At 42.1% G+C, this 16,538-nt stretch overlaps 1 long non-coding RNA gene across 1 annotated transcript; it reads left to right on the plus strand.

The window, feature by feature from the left end:
- Nucleotides 1-1,024: 1,024 nt before the first annotated feature.
- On the plus strand, nt 1,025-3,278 carry LOC124703125. The gene is made up of 3 exons (XR_007002938.1): nt 1,025-1,821; nt 2,686-2,839; nt 2,922-3,278. It is a non-coding gene; the product is annotated as an uncharacterized LOC124703125 (long non-coding RNA).
- The last annotated feature ends 13,260 nt before the right edge of the window (nt 3,279-16,538 follow it).

Consider the following 16,538-nt stretch of genomic DNA (forward strand, 5'->3'; position numbering starts at 1 on the left):
ATTATCAAAGTACAAACCACATATCTTTGGACATGAATCTTATGGCATTCAAAATTGTTATCACTTCATTCCAACATTTTTCAAAACTCAACTCGCATGGAAAATCCATAAGCCACCAAATAAAATGTAGGGCCTACTTAAGTATGCATGTCCATATTTAACCAACAAGCATGTCAGAGAAATACTACTATTATTATAACCTATATAAAAGACAATCAGTTTACCACGTCTCATATTAATTTGGCCACTGTAGATGTCCTAATTTTGCTCACCTTCCTTTAGTAGCTAGGTGACACGTGGATCTATTCACGTTCAATTCGTTACCTATTCTGATATTGTAATTTCTTACTTTTTTCTTGGCTGTTTATTGTTCTCGGTGGCTTCCGGTTGCCGGTCACCTCCAACGCCCCATGAAAGACAAAGAAATATTACTCTCTGGTGATTCTTCCACCGCTTTGACTAGACCTTTCTAGAATAAACTGACCGGTTTGTCTCCCCACATCTTCTCAATTTCCACCGCCGCCTTCTCAAAGAAGAAAAAATTCCACCGCCGGTCCTCCTCGGCATCTCCTTTCCTACTGAATTGCGGCCAGATCGCCAGCCTCAGAACCTGAGGTCAGAGACGAGAACGGCGATGGACTGGGCTCCAGCACTGCGAGAATCGGCGACTCGATGAGCGGCATCGAGCGGCGGACGCCAGCGGAGGCCGTGCCATGGATCGGGTCCTCCCCGACGTCTTGGACATCACTGGGCCGCTTCGGCTCCCCTCTGTTGATTTTGCCGGCGCGACCACGGGAGGGTTGATTCGGGATGGAGACAACGTGGAAGGATGGAGACGTTCGTGCCCACCACGTCTCCGGCAGCGACGAGCCGCTACGCGCGCCAGCGAGTCTCTGGTCGCGAGCGCGTCCCTGCCTCTACTACCAGGTTTGTCCGGTAAAAGGAGCGGCCAGGGTCTAGCCATCTGGGTGAGCACCAGAGGAGCTAACCGTTCCTTGCAGACCGAGCAGCAGTAGCATATCCTGGCGACGATGAAGAGCAGGTATGTGTCTACAGCTAAGCCTTTTTCTCTTTCTCTGATTCGTCTCTAGGTCAATGCTCATGTACAGATCCCTGGACAAATATGGACGTACTTTTGATTTAAAAATGAGATCATGTAACATATTCAGTATTTGGATATAACCGTGAATTTCAGTCTGACTGTGAGTACTTGGATTATCTATGTTACAATAGTATAGTCTGAGCACTTGGATTTTTTTTCACCTGTTCAACGTTGAATTTTAGTACCCTGAATTAACGTAACAAATAATTCTTTCAATATCAGGGGCAGCAAGATATAGGTACTGTACCCAACTTTTTCTCACGATATTTTACATTATTGCTTTTGACCCATGGCGTAAAATCTGTCTTGATAAATGTCGCGCAGGTGGTGTTGCTTCCTCTATTTTTTGTCATCTTATTATGATGATGTCGTTTCCCCTCTGTTGACCTATTGCCAAACTATACCATACATTAGTTTGAAAGAAGGAATTGCAAAAAAAAAGGTTATCTGTTTTAGTTTTCCCAGGGGTGTATTCAGTGCACTTGCAGTTGGGGTTGAGCCAAACTAATCTTAGATCAGTTCTGCATCAATTCTTATATTGTCCCCAAAATTATGGAACTATATATGTTTTATCATAGGTTTACTTATCAGTGTTGCAGATATTTTTGGTAATATGGAGCTCAAGGAAGGTGTCAAATCTCATATACTGGCTACTCATATCACACCGTTGACATGCTTAGAAGGAAGACCATTGCACCTCTCAAAGGAAACAGAACTAGGTATATATGGCCATATTTTCAGAATTGTTTGGTGTATATACTGTATGAGTGAATGCAAGCAAATTCTAGGAAGAGCTAGCTTTAAGACGTGATAAACCTACAAAAATTGAGTGGCCATATTTTCAGAATTGTTTGCTGTATATACTGTATGAGTGAATGGAAGCAAATTCTAGGAAGAGCTAGCTTTAAGACATGATAAACCTACAAAAAATGAGTTTGTTCGAGTTGTTGCTTGGTTTAAGCCTTTACCTAATCACTTGAAGAATGTTATTGAAGAGAATCTTACAGAGCTTTGCATGGTATGGTATGCTCATCTTCGGCGACTATTGCAGTCTGAACGGAACCTGCGCCCCGCTGACGGTGCTCCTTGATGTTAGCTGCAATCGACATCCTTCTATGTTTCCTAGCGCTCCCTCATTTTGGCATGTGTGGTTGTTTCTCATGTCTTTTGCGAAATTCGATTCCAAATAGATTTAATGGTTTCCTAGAGGTGATTATTGAAAATTTTGTTACTAGATTGACTTAATTTACCATATTTACCAGCCCACCCTCATATAAATTTTAAGTGCTTTTGGATTGGGTTATGCAGCAAACTTGCTGAAGAAATCCGAGTTCGGTTGAAGTGCTATAGCTATTAAATAAACATAAATTAACTTATTAATTTATGTTGTCTATTAAGTGTTAGCATGATGCCCTTCTAGCGTTGACAGTTAGTCTTGTGATATTTGGCTATGCCATGCACAAGAACAACAACTCTGGAAAGGACTACCGTAGAATCTTATTTGTAGTTCCGAAAAACTTCGTACAACATTCTCCGTTAATTGCCCTCAACACATTATTTTAACCTTTGTTTGCTTGATTCAGATATACTGTAGTGAGGATATAATAAACATGTGTGTAATAAGGGAAAATGTGAGGTCAAGAAGAACATGGATCTCTCTAATTCAGACCTTCCAGTGATGGTTGAACATATATATATCCCTCTGCAAGCATTTCTATGATCCTGCCACTAGAGCAGGTTAGTTAGCTGGCGTACCATTTTAATTTAGTTACTGCTATATTTGATGGTAAAGTGAATGTATGTTGCATGCTTGAAATAGTTGCCTTCAAGTACGAAGCTCATGGTTGTTGTACTAAAGGAAACTGATGCTTTGAAAAAGAACAAGGAAAAACATATGTGTGAAAATGATGAAGTTGATCATAGCAAGTGGACAGAGGTGCCCAGAGCTAACCTTATAGCAACTATTCATGTTATTTGCTAGCCGAGGAGGATTCGCCAGGGTGGCAGCAAACTGGTATGCACTTTCTTCGGTAATATTGATTAACATGAACATTGGTCGTCAAACTAATATTTTATTTTCTCATTGTTAAATTATGTAGGTGTATCATTGCAAAATGAGCATTTGAGTATGAGGAACATCCCAGAAAATCCATGGCAAGATCAACTCTCGGTTTGGCACCTTTCCATGTAATAATTGTTAGAGATATAATTGGGGATTTGCTAGAAGTGAAAAATGGTTCATGTAAACTCATACTTGAGGTAACTCTTACTCCAACGTCATTCTGTTTTTCTTTCCTTTTTGCTCTTGATCCCCATGTTAAGTCATTCCCCTCCTTTTGATAGATAATTGGAGTCACAACTGTCTCTTGCCTCCAGAAGAAGATAAGAGGTGGCATGATTGCATTGAGTGATCACATGTCAAAGCAGATGACGACCAAGGTAAACCATCTCAGATATGGAAACACATTCCAGCGTGACCTAGCCGTGACTGGCATGACCAACCAGATGAGAAGATAATGTTACTGTCTTCTACTCTACAGTTGCATTTGTTTTGTTTCTGTCAATCTCAGTCTACGCCTTCCTTTTGTCCGTGAGATTTTAATTCTCGAAACCTGTGTGTAGGTTGAGCTCTGGGAAAATGGTTGACATGATTCAAAGGCACAACCAGTGGAAAGCGCTCTTTGGGAGGCTGGTTTCTTAGGAAATTCGAGGCAGGGTTGTCACAGTCCGCGCACAATCTCATGTAAGCTAAGATGTTGTAGGTCCATCCCTATCTGCATACAAGTACCCTACACATCTTCAAGGTACTACAGAGGATGGTAGAAAATTTGTTTTGACCTTATCCATATGTGCAGGGATTTCAAACAGCTACCAGTTTGTCGGGCCATCCAGAGCAAGCACAAGCAGTTTGGCAATGTCGTGCCTCCCCCTATTGCCTTTGCACTTGGGAGGATGTTGAAGGAAGCCATTGATGCGGAGCGCTAAATGCATACATGTGTCCAACAGAAACATCTGTAGGGACCCGTTTGGTTGCTCGGATGAACCTTCAAAAGCATGATGATTTTTTGTATCTGTATCAAGGCTAGTTTGTGCACATCAAGACCAATCAGTTGGCATTGATTACATGGTTAAACGGAATACTAATTTTCTGACAGTTTAGATGGTTCTAAATGGAGTACATAGAAACTAGCAGTTGATGTTGCTATTGCTGATTGTGTTGTCTCCAGGCCAAGGCAAGTAGGGAAGCGCCTCATATGAACTACTTCTTCATTGACATTCTTGCAGTGCACGGTATGTGCTGCTGGCGTTCACCTTCAATGAGTGGTTCTGTGATAACTCTTGCAGTTTTCTGTCATAGAGCTTATGCAATTATCTGTACAACATTTTTTCATATCTCGTGCATGAAGGTCCATCACGAATGACCTACTGTTGTATCAACTAGCAGTTTTTTAGCTGTTACAGCAACATCTGGCAATCATAATGACATTGTAATGGGAAGCTGAGTATTGCTCCTTGAAAGGTTGATTACATACCTAGAGTATGGATTGTGTAAGCTCTTTTTAAGTGGTGTGCCATCATTGTTGTTAATGAGATCATAAGTTTAGTCCATATGTATTTCATCACATCGCAACATAACATATATGTCCTATATTGTCACTGCAATTTAGACGGTACAAGTTTTATGTGTGTCTATCATCTACAAATTCTGAATGTGGAGAAATATATTTGGTCCCACACTTTGGGATCTAGCTTACTTTCCTTTGCAGTATTAATTGGCTTACTTCATACCATGTCATTACTGGCAACGGCAAGAGTTGTCATGTGCATGCTATGCTGCCATGCCGTCGTGAAAGATCTGTTGGTACTAATTGCATTTGTATGATTGTGACAAATGCCCCTCCGTGAAATCTTTTGTGGAGCCGCTTTACCAAACTGAATATCCCCATCGACGCACAACAATAACAGTTTTATGAAGAATGTAGTACTCCCTCCGACCAATATTGGTTGACTCGATTTTATCTAGATACGTTTGGTTGACTCTATTTTATTTAGATAGGCATGCATTTAGTCTAAAAACTTAACTAGATACATATGAACTTAGACAAAGTTAAATTAACTAATATGGATCGGAGGAAGTATTAAAATTTGCTTTCCCTCAATGATCTACCAGGCTGAGAACAATTCTCGAGTAAATCACAATAGTCTCAATCAACACACATAATCAACACTGTAAAATTAGGATGATTCTCATACCACCCACAGTTCTGCCAAGCTCAAGAACCACCATATCAATCTATCTTGAAACATACAAATAAATTGGCAAGTCAAACCATTTCTTTTAGACAATGCACAATACAATGTTACCAAAGAAAAAAAAATTGTTAACCACAAACCTTAGCTTATATCGAATACGATTCACGGACTGAACTTAAAGTACAAAAATACACCACACTTACATACCATCACACTCAATTACTCCACAGGCGCGGCGTGCCGCCGCGCCACGGCCTCCTAGTTCACAAGAAAGGGGGAAAGTAGGCTAGCATGCATGCACATTAACTACAACGACTTTTGCTGCCCTGTGTGATCATGTGGTGGCGCCAGCTAATGGTAATTCACCTTCGTCAATTTTCTGAATTTAAGATGTCATATTTTAATATAGCTGATCTTCAAGCTCATCTCAATGCTGGCGATTTCATCGACGCGCGTTGCTAGGCCGACCAAATCCGCGTGGATTGTGTCATCATCTATTTAAATTATCATTCCTTTTTTGCTTCAATGGATGTTTTTTTCAGACCTTTTTCAAATTGTATCGAGTAGCCATGCCAGAAAATCTTTTTGGTAAAGCTCACAGTTTAGTTTGTACCATTCCAACCTCCATCGCTGCAATATGTACTGAATGAAAAACAAGCAACGTTCTCATATATTTTCACAGTACACCGGTAGCCAAAAAACTTATTCAGAAGCTCCACAACAATTAGATCGATGGATCGATCCACGCGAGAGCTGGATGTAGTACAATCTCGACGCCGGTCCGTTATTTTCGGAAGGGGCAGCAGCAGAAGTCGTTGCCGTTGCAGTGTGCGTTGAAGTTGCCGGGGCAGAACATACGCATGCACCGGTCGCGTGTGCATCCAGGAAGAGTCCCGCCTGGATAGCAAGTTTTGAGCTCACTGCAGCAGCAAGCATATTGATCCAAACGGAGCGCCTTGCACATGGGCCCCTGACGGTCTCCGCATCTCTGCCTGCAGAGCTCCATGTCGCAGTAGACTGGGGTTGGGTCTAAGCAGAACACTGCAAAAGCAATTTTTTTTTTAAAAATCATCACACATATTATCATCATTATGTTTCAAGAATGGAGAAAAAATCGCAGCAATATCCATGGATTCTTGAAATAAACTTCTTAGATGCACACTTCATTAAGAGAGAACCGGAGAGCTTTACGCACCCTCGCCTTCCGACGGGAGAACAGCCACCATGACCGAGAGAGCCACCAAGCATAGGACGCCCGTGTTCCTGAGGGTTGCCATGACACAAAAACAGAGGCTACCTACGTCTTTACTTTCTTTCTTCACGCTTTGTTGCAGTGCTCACCCGCGATGGTGCTTATATAGATGCGCATTTAGGCAATGAATCAATGCACGCGCAATTCTTCATTCATTTTAGTCAATTAATATCAGATTTGTCTTGTGTGCTAGCTGTATCGCATACTGATTTATTAGCACACGCCCAAAAAACCAAAACGTACGGTGCTAAAGGTTGGAGGTTCACATATATATAGTATCAGATTTATCATGTGTATCGCGTACAGATTGTACTAAATTTAATATACGTACCATGTAAGTACAGCATATATATTGAAATAAGGAAAGTATTCATGATTAGAAATTTTCCGCATGCATGTTAATTGCATGATTTTATTTGGTTCAGAGAAATTAAATACCATTTTGTTAAAATCATACTAGCATATGTCTGTGTACTAAGAATAAGGAAAACAGATAGCATATACATAAACGAGAACATCATAGGAGGATCATGGACAGCCGTGGGCAACACGAGAACGGAACACCAACAAACCGTTGACGAGCATCAGCCGAGGTCACACCCTGTCTCTTGCGGATCCTAGATCCGAAACTTCCTAGAGACCATGCAAAATGAAAATTGACGGACCCCATACGACATAATTCCTCTTCCACTCACTCCCCACCAAGAGACGGAGGCAACTCTGCGGGAACTGGAAAATATTTATGAATTATGAGTACTACAAAGATTGAAGGTTCACATCCATAAATATTTGCAAATAAGTATTGTATATTGTAACCTATATATATCATACTAAAACAAATAAGGTCCATCCCTTGCTTTCACAGGTGCCAAGGAACCGATTCGGATGTAACCCATAGAAACTGTTAACCATTCCGCTTGCTCATCTCCTTTCTTTAATCCCAACTCGAACAATGGGGTTTAGATTAAAAAAAACTCGAGCGATGAGATTATTTTGTAAATAGGGTCCACGGCCTTGAGAACAAACCTGCTTATACTGTACTTTGTCCATTTCCTAAGTAAATCAAGCATCACGGTGGCCTGTTTCTTTTTTCCGAAATGGATGTTGAAATCCGGCCTCCATCAAATGATACACACAACCTTGTGATATTTATTCTGACCACTAATGTTAATCCCAATGTTGGAAAAAAGGTGATGAGGACATCCCTACCACACTACCACCTCCGTCATTACAAGAAGATGATCCTGCTGTGAAGCTCAAGTCCAATGAAGTCAGGATTGGACCAATGACACGAGATCGTGCGAAGCTACTTAAACAAAATGTGAACTTGTTCCTAAATGATACCTTGATTGATGAGAACTTTGTACTGCCTAAGTCCTGTTACTTATGTATCATCAGAAGAGGAGACAAGCATCGCACGAGGAGGAGAGGGGCAGCTGGACATGAAGAAGAACGTGAAGCTGGACATGGAGCTGGAAATGAAGATATCTCATGGACGCGCGAGGGAGGAGCGGGAGGCATGCGCGAGAGGAGTAGAAGTTCCAGCCGGCGCCAGGACCGGTCAACCGGCCGTACCGCCGGGCCACCCGGTCCCAGGGTCGGTCCGACCGGCCCCCACGCCGACGCAGCCCGGTCCAAACCGGGTTTTCAACCTGTGCCAACCGGGGCGAGTCCAGTAAGCCAGGACGCCCCGCCCGGTTACCATCCGGTGCCAGGCCCGGTCCAGACCGGACCGACCGGTCCCAGGCCCGGTCAACCAGATCCCAGACCGGCCGTGTCCGAGTCTGTCTCGACCAGATCTATTCTGGGACGGTTATTCTTGTATCTTTTCGACCAGAAGTCGTCCCGGACGCCTATATAAGTGCCCAGGACGCCCCCTAGCTGTTTTAGACCACGTTTAAGATAAACCCTAGTTCTTAGTTGTTTTCTCTACAAAACTATTGAATTCCCTACACCATATTGCTTGATATTGTGTAGATCTGAAAGTCTTGTGTAATCTGCTGTTCCATTGGGAATTAGAAGGTTGCAACTTACCGCTTCGTGGTCGGCGGCTACGTGCGCAAGTGTGTGGAGTTGCGAATATCTTGCAGGGTTGAGAGCTGTTGCATTGGCGACAGGGACCAATCGAGAGATCTCGTTGCGTCATACAAGTTATCATCCACTTCATCAAGTTACCTCCGCTGCAATCACCCCGTGATCATCAACACCACCGTTGCTTACTGAGAAGATCGGGCCTCCCCTTATCATCTTGGTATCAGATTTCCAGTTTTCCTCGGTAAGCCATCCACAATCCACCCCATAGTTGAGTTGTGAGTGTTTTCCTATCCAGAAAAAGCCATAAAAAGTTAGGTTTAGGGTTTGCCATAGCCTTTAGATTGCACTAATTTCGAGTTTTAGTTACTTTTCGTAGTTGTTTTTGCGTATCTTTTTCTTCCATCTAGTTGTTAGGGTTTGTGTCTCCACTATCATCTAGTTTCAGTTTTTGTTACTCCGAGTCCACATAGCGTACAGTGTGCTTGTTTCCAACCATAGACACAGCCTTTCGATATTAGTGACTAGGAACTTCCCCAGAAGAGACTAGTTTTACCGCTCGACAGGCTGCTCATTACGGTTTGGTGCTTTGCATATCTTGTTGGCCGTGTTATCAAGGAGTTGAGTCATAAAAAAACAGAAAATTGAAAAGAAGCAAAAAGAGCTACATAGCTGCGTGTTATACCAAATAGAAAAATCCAAAAAGAAAAGTGAAGTGCTAGAAGAATCAAGTGAAGGCCTAAGTTTACTTTACTGCACCCGTAGTTGAGCAATCTTGTGCCTGTTTCATTGAGCTTTGCTAGCGTCTCTCTAGTGCATTGCAACCTTTCATCCATATAGTTGCATTGCCCCATTTATCGCCTTGTGTGAGTATCATTGGTTGTCTACGGTCAGCGCTAGAGCTTGTTATTGGTGCAAATAGGTAGCCTACAACCCCACATATATCCTGCTTTGCCGTGTGATTTGTTCTTATACCCTTGATATTCGCTTCGCTACATCCATGCACTAGTTGTTACTACAAGTGGTAAGCAAAACTAATATACTTTGGAACGGTAAGATCTCCTTTTCTTATCAGTTTTTGAGTGAGTTGTGAGAGTACCAACATATCTTTTTGATTTATTGCACTAACCTACTAATCATGTCTGCTAGTGATCACAAAATTGTTAACCAGGAAAACAAGGATTCTGCAGATATCATCACATGGAGGGAGTATGAAGCCCTTCGTATTGAGATGCGACGTGAATTCCGCACTCCAATTGATGAGCTTAAGGGAACGGTCCAAGGGATTTCCCAGAAGCTGGATACTATATGTGAAACCGTCACTACAATGAAAGATCAAATGACAGATATACAACGCAATCTTGCAGATATGTGCCTAGCTATTGAGAATTTGACCCAACAACAACAAGAAGATGACGATGATTCTGAGCTTCAAGATGACGCACGTAATGCTCGTGGTGCGCCACGTGGTAATCGTCCTCGAGGATGGGCTCCACTTGGCCGCAATGGTCGTGGACATGATGAGGAAGATGGATTGGGTAAGCCCAAATTTTCTATACGCAAGTTTGAAGGAGGAGCTGATGTTGAAGAATACCTCACTTGGGAGCTCAAGATTGAGAAGTTATGGAGTTTACATCCACATTACACTGAAGATAGGAAGATAAAGCTTGCTTCTTCTGAATTTGATGGTTATGATTTGCGTTGGTGGGATCGATTTGTTCGTGCTCGCGAAGAAGATGGTGAACAACCTATTATCACATGGCGTGCTATGAAGGCGGCAATGACCGAGCGTTTTGTGCCCACAAATTATTTGCGCAATATATTTGACAAGTTGACCCTATTGAGACAAGGTGTGAAGACTGTTGATGAATATTACATGGAGATGGAGATGCTCATGCAGCGTGGTCGTGTCAAAGAATCCCTTGAGATGACAATGACTCATTTTCTCAATGGTTTGAAGTATGATATCAAAGGCATTGTTCGTCATTACAGTTACACCACTATGAATGAGTTGCTACATCATGCAAGAGAAGCTGAATCACAGTTGGCTGACGAAGCAAAGGTTAAAGGACGAGCTTCAGGAGCTGGGCGTTTCACGCCTCGTGCGCCCCCACCTATGGCGCCGGCGCTATCGACGCGCTTCGCACCTTACTCTACTCCGTCCAGCAAGCCGGTCTCCAATGTGTTTAACACAAAGAATTCAAAATCTGCTGCAAGTACGAGTGGCTCTAACATGTCTACTGCGCGCAATCGTGATATGGCTTGTCATACATGTGGTGGCAAAGGTCACTTCAAGAGAGATTGTCCTAACCGCAAAGTCATGATTATCAATGAGTACAATGAGTATGAGACTGGAGATGATGTTGATCCTAATGCTCTAGAAGATGATGACTAAGACACTAATGGTGAAGATGCATATCCGTCTGAGGCTCGTACCATTGTTGTGTCGCAACGTGCTCTTAATGTGTTGCCTAGTGCTTCTACTCAGCGCTGCAATTTGTTCCAAACAAAGGCTTTAGTTGGTCCTGACAAGGCTTGCAAGGTCATTATTGATGGCGGGAGTTGTCGCAATTTAGCAAGCAAAGAGTTGTGTACCAAGCTGAAGTTGAAGTATCTACCGCACCCGCATCCATACTATATTCAGTGGTTAAGCGACAATGGTGAGATGAAGGTAAACCACATGGTGCGTGTTGAGTTTGGTATTGGACCGTATAAGGATTGCATTGACTTTGAGTGGTTCCTATGACGGTGTGTCACCTACTATTGGGTCGGCCTTGGCTATATGATCGTTTTGTGCAACACAATGGCCGTGCCAATACATATCACTTGGAGTTCAAGGGCAAGAAAATCAATCTACAGCCTATGTCACCACAGCAAATTGTCAATGAATCTCGTCAGAAAGTTGAAGTAAACTTGGAGGATGCTTCTTTAGATAGGTGAGAGAATTGTAATGTCGTGAGTGATATAACGAAAAGTGAGAGAGTGAATTCCTTAGTCTCATTAGCCACCAAAGAAGACATGAGAGAATTTAGCGAGGATCCTACAGCCATGCCTCTTGTGCTATTGTACAGGGGTACGGTTTTGGTTTCTAACGATATGACCCCTCTTCCTCTTGGTGTTTCTAATGTTTTGCAGGAATTTGGCGACGTGTTTCCGGATGAGGTACTCGCAGGACTTCCACCATTGCGAGGTATTGAGCATCAAATCGACTTGATTCCCGGAGCTTCGCTACCCAATCGGGCACCATATAGAACGAACCCCGAAGAAACGAAGGAAATACAGAAGCAAGTACAAGCGCTACTCGACAAAGGTTATATCCGCATAAGCCTTAGCCCTTGTGCTGTTCCTGTTATTCTAGTTCCTAAGAAAGATGGTACATGGCGTATGTTCGTACATTGTAGAGCGATAAACAACATTACTATTCGATATCGTCATCCTATTCCCCGTTTAGAGGATATGCTAAACGAATTGAGTGGTGCTACTGTTTTCTCTAAATATGATTTGCGTAGTGGTTATCATCAAATTAGGATGAAAGAAGGGGATGAGTGGAAAATAGCCTTTAAAACAAAATTTGGTTTATATGAGTGGTTAGTAATGCCTTTTGGTTTAACTAATGCACCTAGCACTTTCATGAGATTGATGAACCATGTTTTGCGTGAATTTATTGGCAAGTTTGTGGTTGTGTACTTTGATGACATATTAATCTACAGCCGCAATGAATCTGATCATACTATACATATTCAACATGTTTTGCAAGTGTTGCGTGATAATAAACCCTATGGTAATCTTGAGAAGTGCACATTTTGCAAAGATAAGGTCATATTTCTGGGTTATGTTGTCTCTCAGCATGGAGTAGAAGTAGATGTGTCTAAAATTGAAGTTATTCAAAATTGGCCTACTCCCACTGATACGTCTCCGACGTATCGATAATTTCTTATGTTCTATGCCATATTATTGATGATACCTACATGTTTTATGCACACTTTATGTCATATTAGTGCATTTTCTGGAACTAACCTATTAACAAGATGCCGAAGTGCCGTTCCTGTTTTCGCTGTTTTTGGTTTCGAAATCCTAGTAACGAAATATTCTCGGAATTGGACGAAACGAAGACCCGTGGCCCTATTTTTCCACGGAGCTTCCAGAAGACCGAAGAACACACGAAGTGGGGCCACGAGGTGGCCAAACTATAGGGTGGCGCGGCCCAAGCCCTGGCCGCGCCGACCTATAGTGTGGGCCCCTCGTTAGCCCCTCGACTCTGCCCTTCCGCCTACTTAAAGCCTCCGTCGCGAAACCCCTAAGGCGAAAAACCACGATACGGAAAACCTTACTGAGACGCCGTCGCCGCCGATCCCATCTCGGGGATTCGGAGATCTCCTCCGGCACCCTCGCCGGAGAGGGGATTCATCTCCCGGAGGACTCTACACCGCCATGGTCGCCTCCGGAGTGATGAGTGAGTAGTTCACCCCTGGACTATGGGTCCATAGCAGTAGCTAGATGGTTGTCTTCTCCTCATTGTGCTTCATTGTTGGATCTTGTGAGCTGCCTAACATGATCAAGATCATCTATCTCGTAATTCTATATGTTGTGTTTGTCGGGATCCGATGGATAGAGAATACTATGTCATGTTAATTATCAAGTTATTATACATGTGTTGTTTATGATCTTGCATGCTCTCCGTTTCTAGTAGAGGCTCTGGCCAAGTTTTTACTTTTAACTCCAAGAGGGAGTACTTATGCTCGATAGTGGGTTCATGCCCGCATTGACACCCGGGACGAAGTGACGTAAAAGTTCTAAGGTTGTGTTGTGCTGTTGCCACTAGGGATAAAACATTGGCGCTATGTCCGAGGATGTAGTTGTTGATTACATTACGCACCATACTTAATGCAATTGTCCGTTGTTAGCAACTTAATACCGGAGGGGTTCGGATGATAACCTCGAAGGTGGACTTTTTAGGCATAGATGCGCTTGGATGGCGGTCTATGTACTTTGTCGTAATGCCCAATTAAATCTCACTATACTTATCATGTCATGTATGTGCATTGTTATGCTCTCTTTATTTGTCAATTGCCCGACCGTAATTTGTTCACCCAACATGCTTTTATCTTATGGGAGAGACACCTCTAGTGAACCGTGGACCCCGGTCCATTCTTTTAATACTGAAATACAAATCTGCTGCAATACTTGTTTTACTATTTTCTCTCGCAAACAATCATCTTCCACACAATACGGTTAATCCTTTGTTACAGCAAGCCGGTGAGATTGACAACCTCACCGTTTCGTTGGGGCAAAGTACTTTGGTTGTGTTGTGCAGGTTCCACGTTGGCGCCGGAATCTCCGGTGTTGCGCCGCACTACATCCCGCCGCCATCAACCTTCAACGTGCTTCTTGGCTCCTCCTGGTTCGATAAACCTTGGTTTCTTTCTCGAGGGAAAACTTGTCTGTTGTGCGCATCATACCTTCCTCTTGGGGTTGCCCAACGAACATGTGAAATACACGCCATCAAGCATATTTTTCTCGGCGCCGTTGCCGGGGAGATCAAGACACGCCGCAAGGGGAGTCTCCACTTCTCAATCTCTTTAGTTTGTTTTTGTCTTGCTTTATTTTATTTACTACTTTGTTTGCTGCACTTATATCAAAACACAAAAAAATTAGTTGCTAGCTTTACTTTATTTACTGTCTTGCACTCTATATCAAAAACACAAAAAAAAATTAGTTTACTTGCATTTACTTTATCTAGTTTGCTTTATTGTCTTGTACTCAATATTAAAAATACAAAAAAATATTTAGTTACTTTTGTTACCATGTCTAGCCCTGAACCTGTTACTTCTTCGCCTGAAGAATTAGTCTTCACTTTTAAACAAGGGGATGAGGAGAGTTTTAAAGATGCTTGGTCTAGAATTTTTACTTCTTATCGTGAAACTGAACCTCAAATGACTCTAAGTTTGCTCCTTAGTAATTTTTATTTTGGTCTTATGGTTCGCTATAGATATGCTTTGGATACTTTAGCGGGAGGAGATTTCCTCCATTGCAATGAGGATCAAGCTTTTAATGCCATAAAGAAGTTGGTTGCATCACATGATTCAGCTAATAATTTTGATTCAGCCCTTATCAGCATCCATAATAGATTAAATACTCTTGAGACAAGTGCATCTCGCTTAAATGAAAATTATGGATACATTCGTAACCGTCTTGATCAAGTTTTAGTGAACTCTGAACTTTCATTATGAGATCCCGTCTGTTAAAATTGTTATCGGTGATCGAACTCTTCATGCCTACTCGTGATATTATGTATGAATTTTGCCTTATGCCTGAAAGCATTTATAAATCTTTGAAACTTTGGGGAGTCGATGAAGGAGGAGAAGAGATAACTCTCATTGATAACTCTATTATAATTCCTAAGGGAGTAGCTGCAGGTGTGCATACAACCATTCTTGGAAGAATAATATCCATTGATTATCTTGTTATTGAAACAGAAAAATCATACTTGGGAGATCCTCGTTGAAACTATTGGGAGCAGTCATTGATGTGGGAAAAGGCACTCTGAAACTCACCTCTATGCCAGGGGGAAATCATATATTCCCTAAACCAAAGGGAAGGAAAAACAATAAGAAAGGTAAGGGTAAAGCCCAAGGTAAGGTTGACGCACCATCCTTCGATAACACTTGAGATACACTTTCTGCGCCTAGCTGAAAGGCGTTAAAGAAAAGCGCTTATGGGAGACAACCCATGTTTTTACTCCAGTATTTTTGTTTTATATTTGTGTCTTGGAAGTTGTTTACTACTGTAGCAACCTCTCCTTATCTTAGTTTTGAGTTTTGTTGTGCCAAGTAAAGTCTTTGATAGAAAAGTAAGTACTAGATTTGGATTACTCGCGCAGTTCCGGATTTCTTTGCTGTCACGAATCTGGGTCTATCTCCCCGTAGGTAGCTCAGAAAATTACGCCAATTTACGAGCATGATCCTCAGATATGTACGCAACTTCCATTCAATTTGAGCATTTTCGTTTGAGCAAGTCCGGTGGCCTAATAAAATCCATATTTACGGACTGTTCTGTTTTGACAGATTCTGTCTTTTATTTCGCATTGCCTCTTTTGCTATGTTGGATGAATTTCTTTGATCCACTAATGTCCAGTAGCTTTATGCAATGTCCAGAAGTGTTAAGAATGATTGTGTCACCTCTGAACATGTGAATTTTTATTATGCACTAACCCTCTAATGAGTTGTTTCGAGTTTGGTGTGGAGGAAGTTTTCAAGGATCAAGAGAGGAGTATGATGCAATATGATCAAGGAGAGTGAAAGCTCTAAGCTTGGGGATGCCCCGGTGGTTCACCCCTGCATATATTAAGAAGACTCAAGCGTCTAAGCTTGGGGATGCCCAAGGCATCCCCTTCTTCATCGACAACATTATCAGGTTCCTCCCCTGAAACTATAATTTTATTCGGCCACATCTTATGTACTTTGCTTGGAGCGTCGGTTTGTTTTTGTTTTTGTTTTGTTTGAATAAAATGGATCCTAGCATTCACTTTATGGGAGAGAGACACGCTCCGCTGTTGCATATGGACAAATATGTCCTTAGGCTCTACTCATAGTATTCATGGCGAAGTTCTTCTTCGTTAAATTGTTATATGGTTGGAATTGGAAAATGATACATGTAGTAACTCTAAAATGTCTTGGATAATTTGATACTTGGCAATTGTTGTGCTCATGTTTAAGCTCTTGCATCATATACTTTGCACCCATTAATGAAGAAATACTTAGAGCTTGCTAATTTGTTTTGCATATTTGGTTTCTCTAGAGTCTAGATAACATCTAGTATTGAGTTTTGAACAACAAGGAAGACGGTATGGAGTCTTATAATGTTTACCATATGTCTTTTATGTGAGTTTTGCTGTACCGT

The sequence above is a fragment of the Lolium rigidum genome, chromosome 3, assembly GCF_022539505.1.
Source record: "Lolium rigidum isolate FL_2022 chromosome 3, APGP_CSIRO_Lrig_0.1, whole genome shotgun sequence".
NCBI classification, from domain to species: domain Eukaryota; kingdom Viridiplantae; phylum Streptophyta; class Magnoliopsida; order Poales; family Poaceae; genus Lolium; species Lolium rigidum.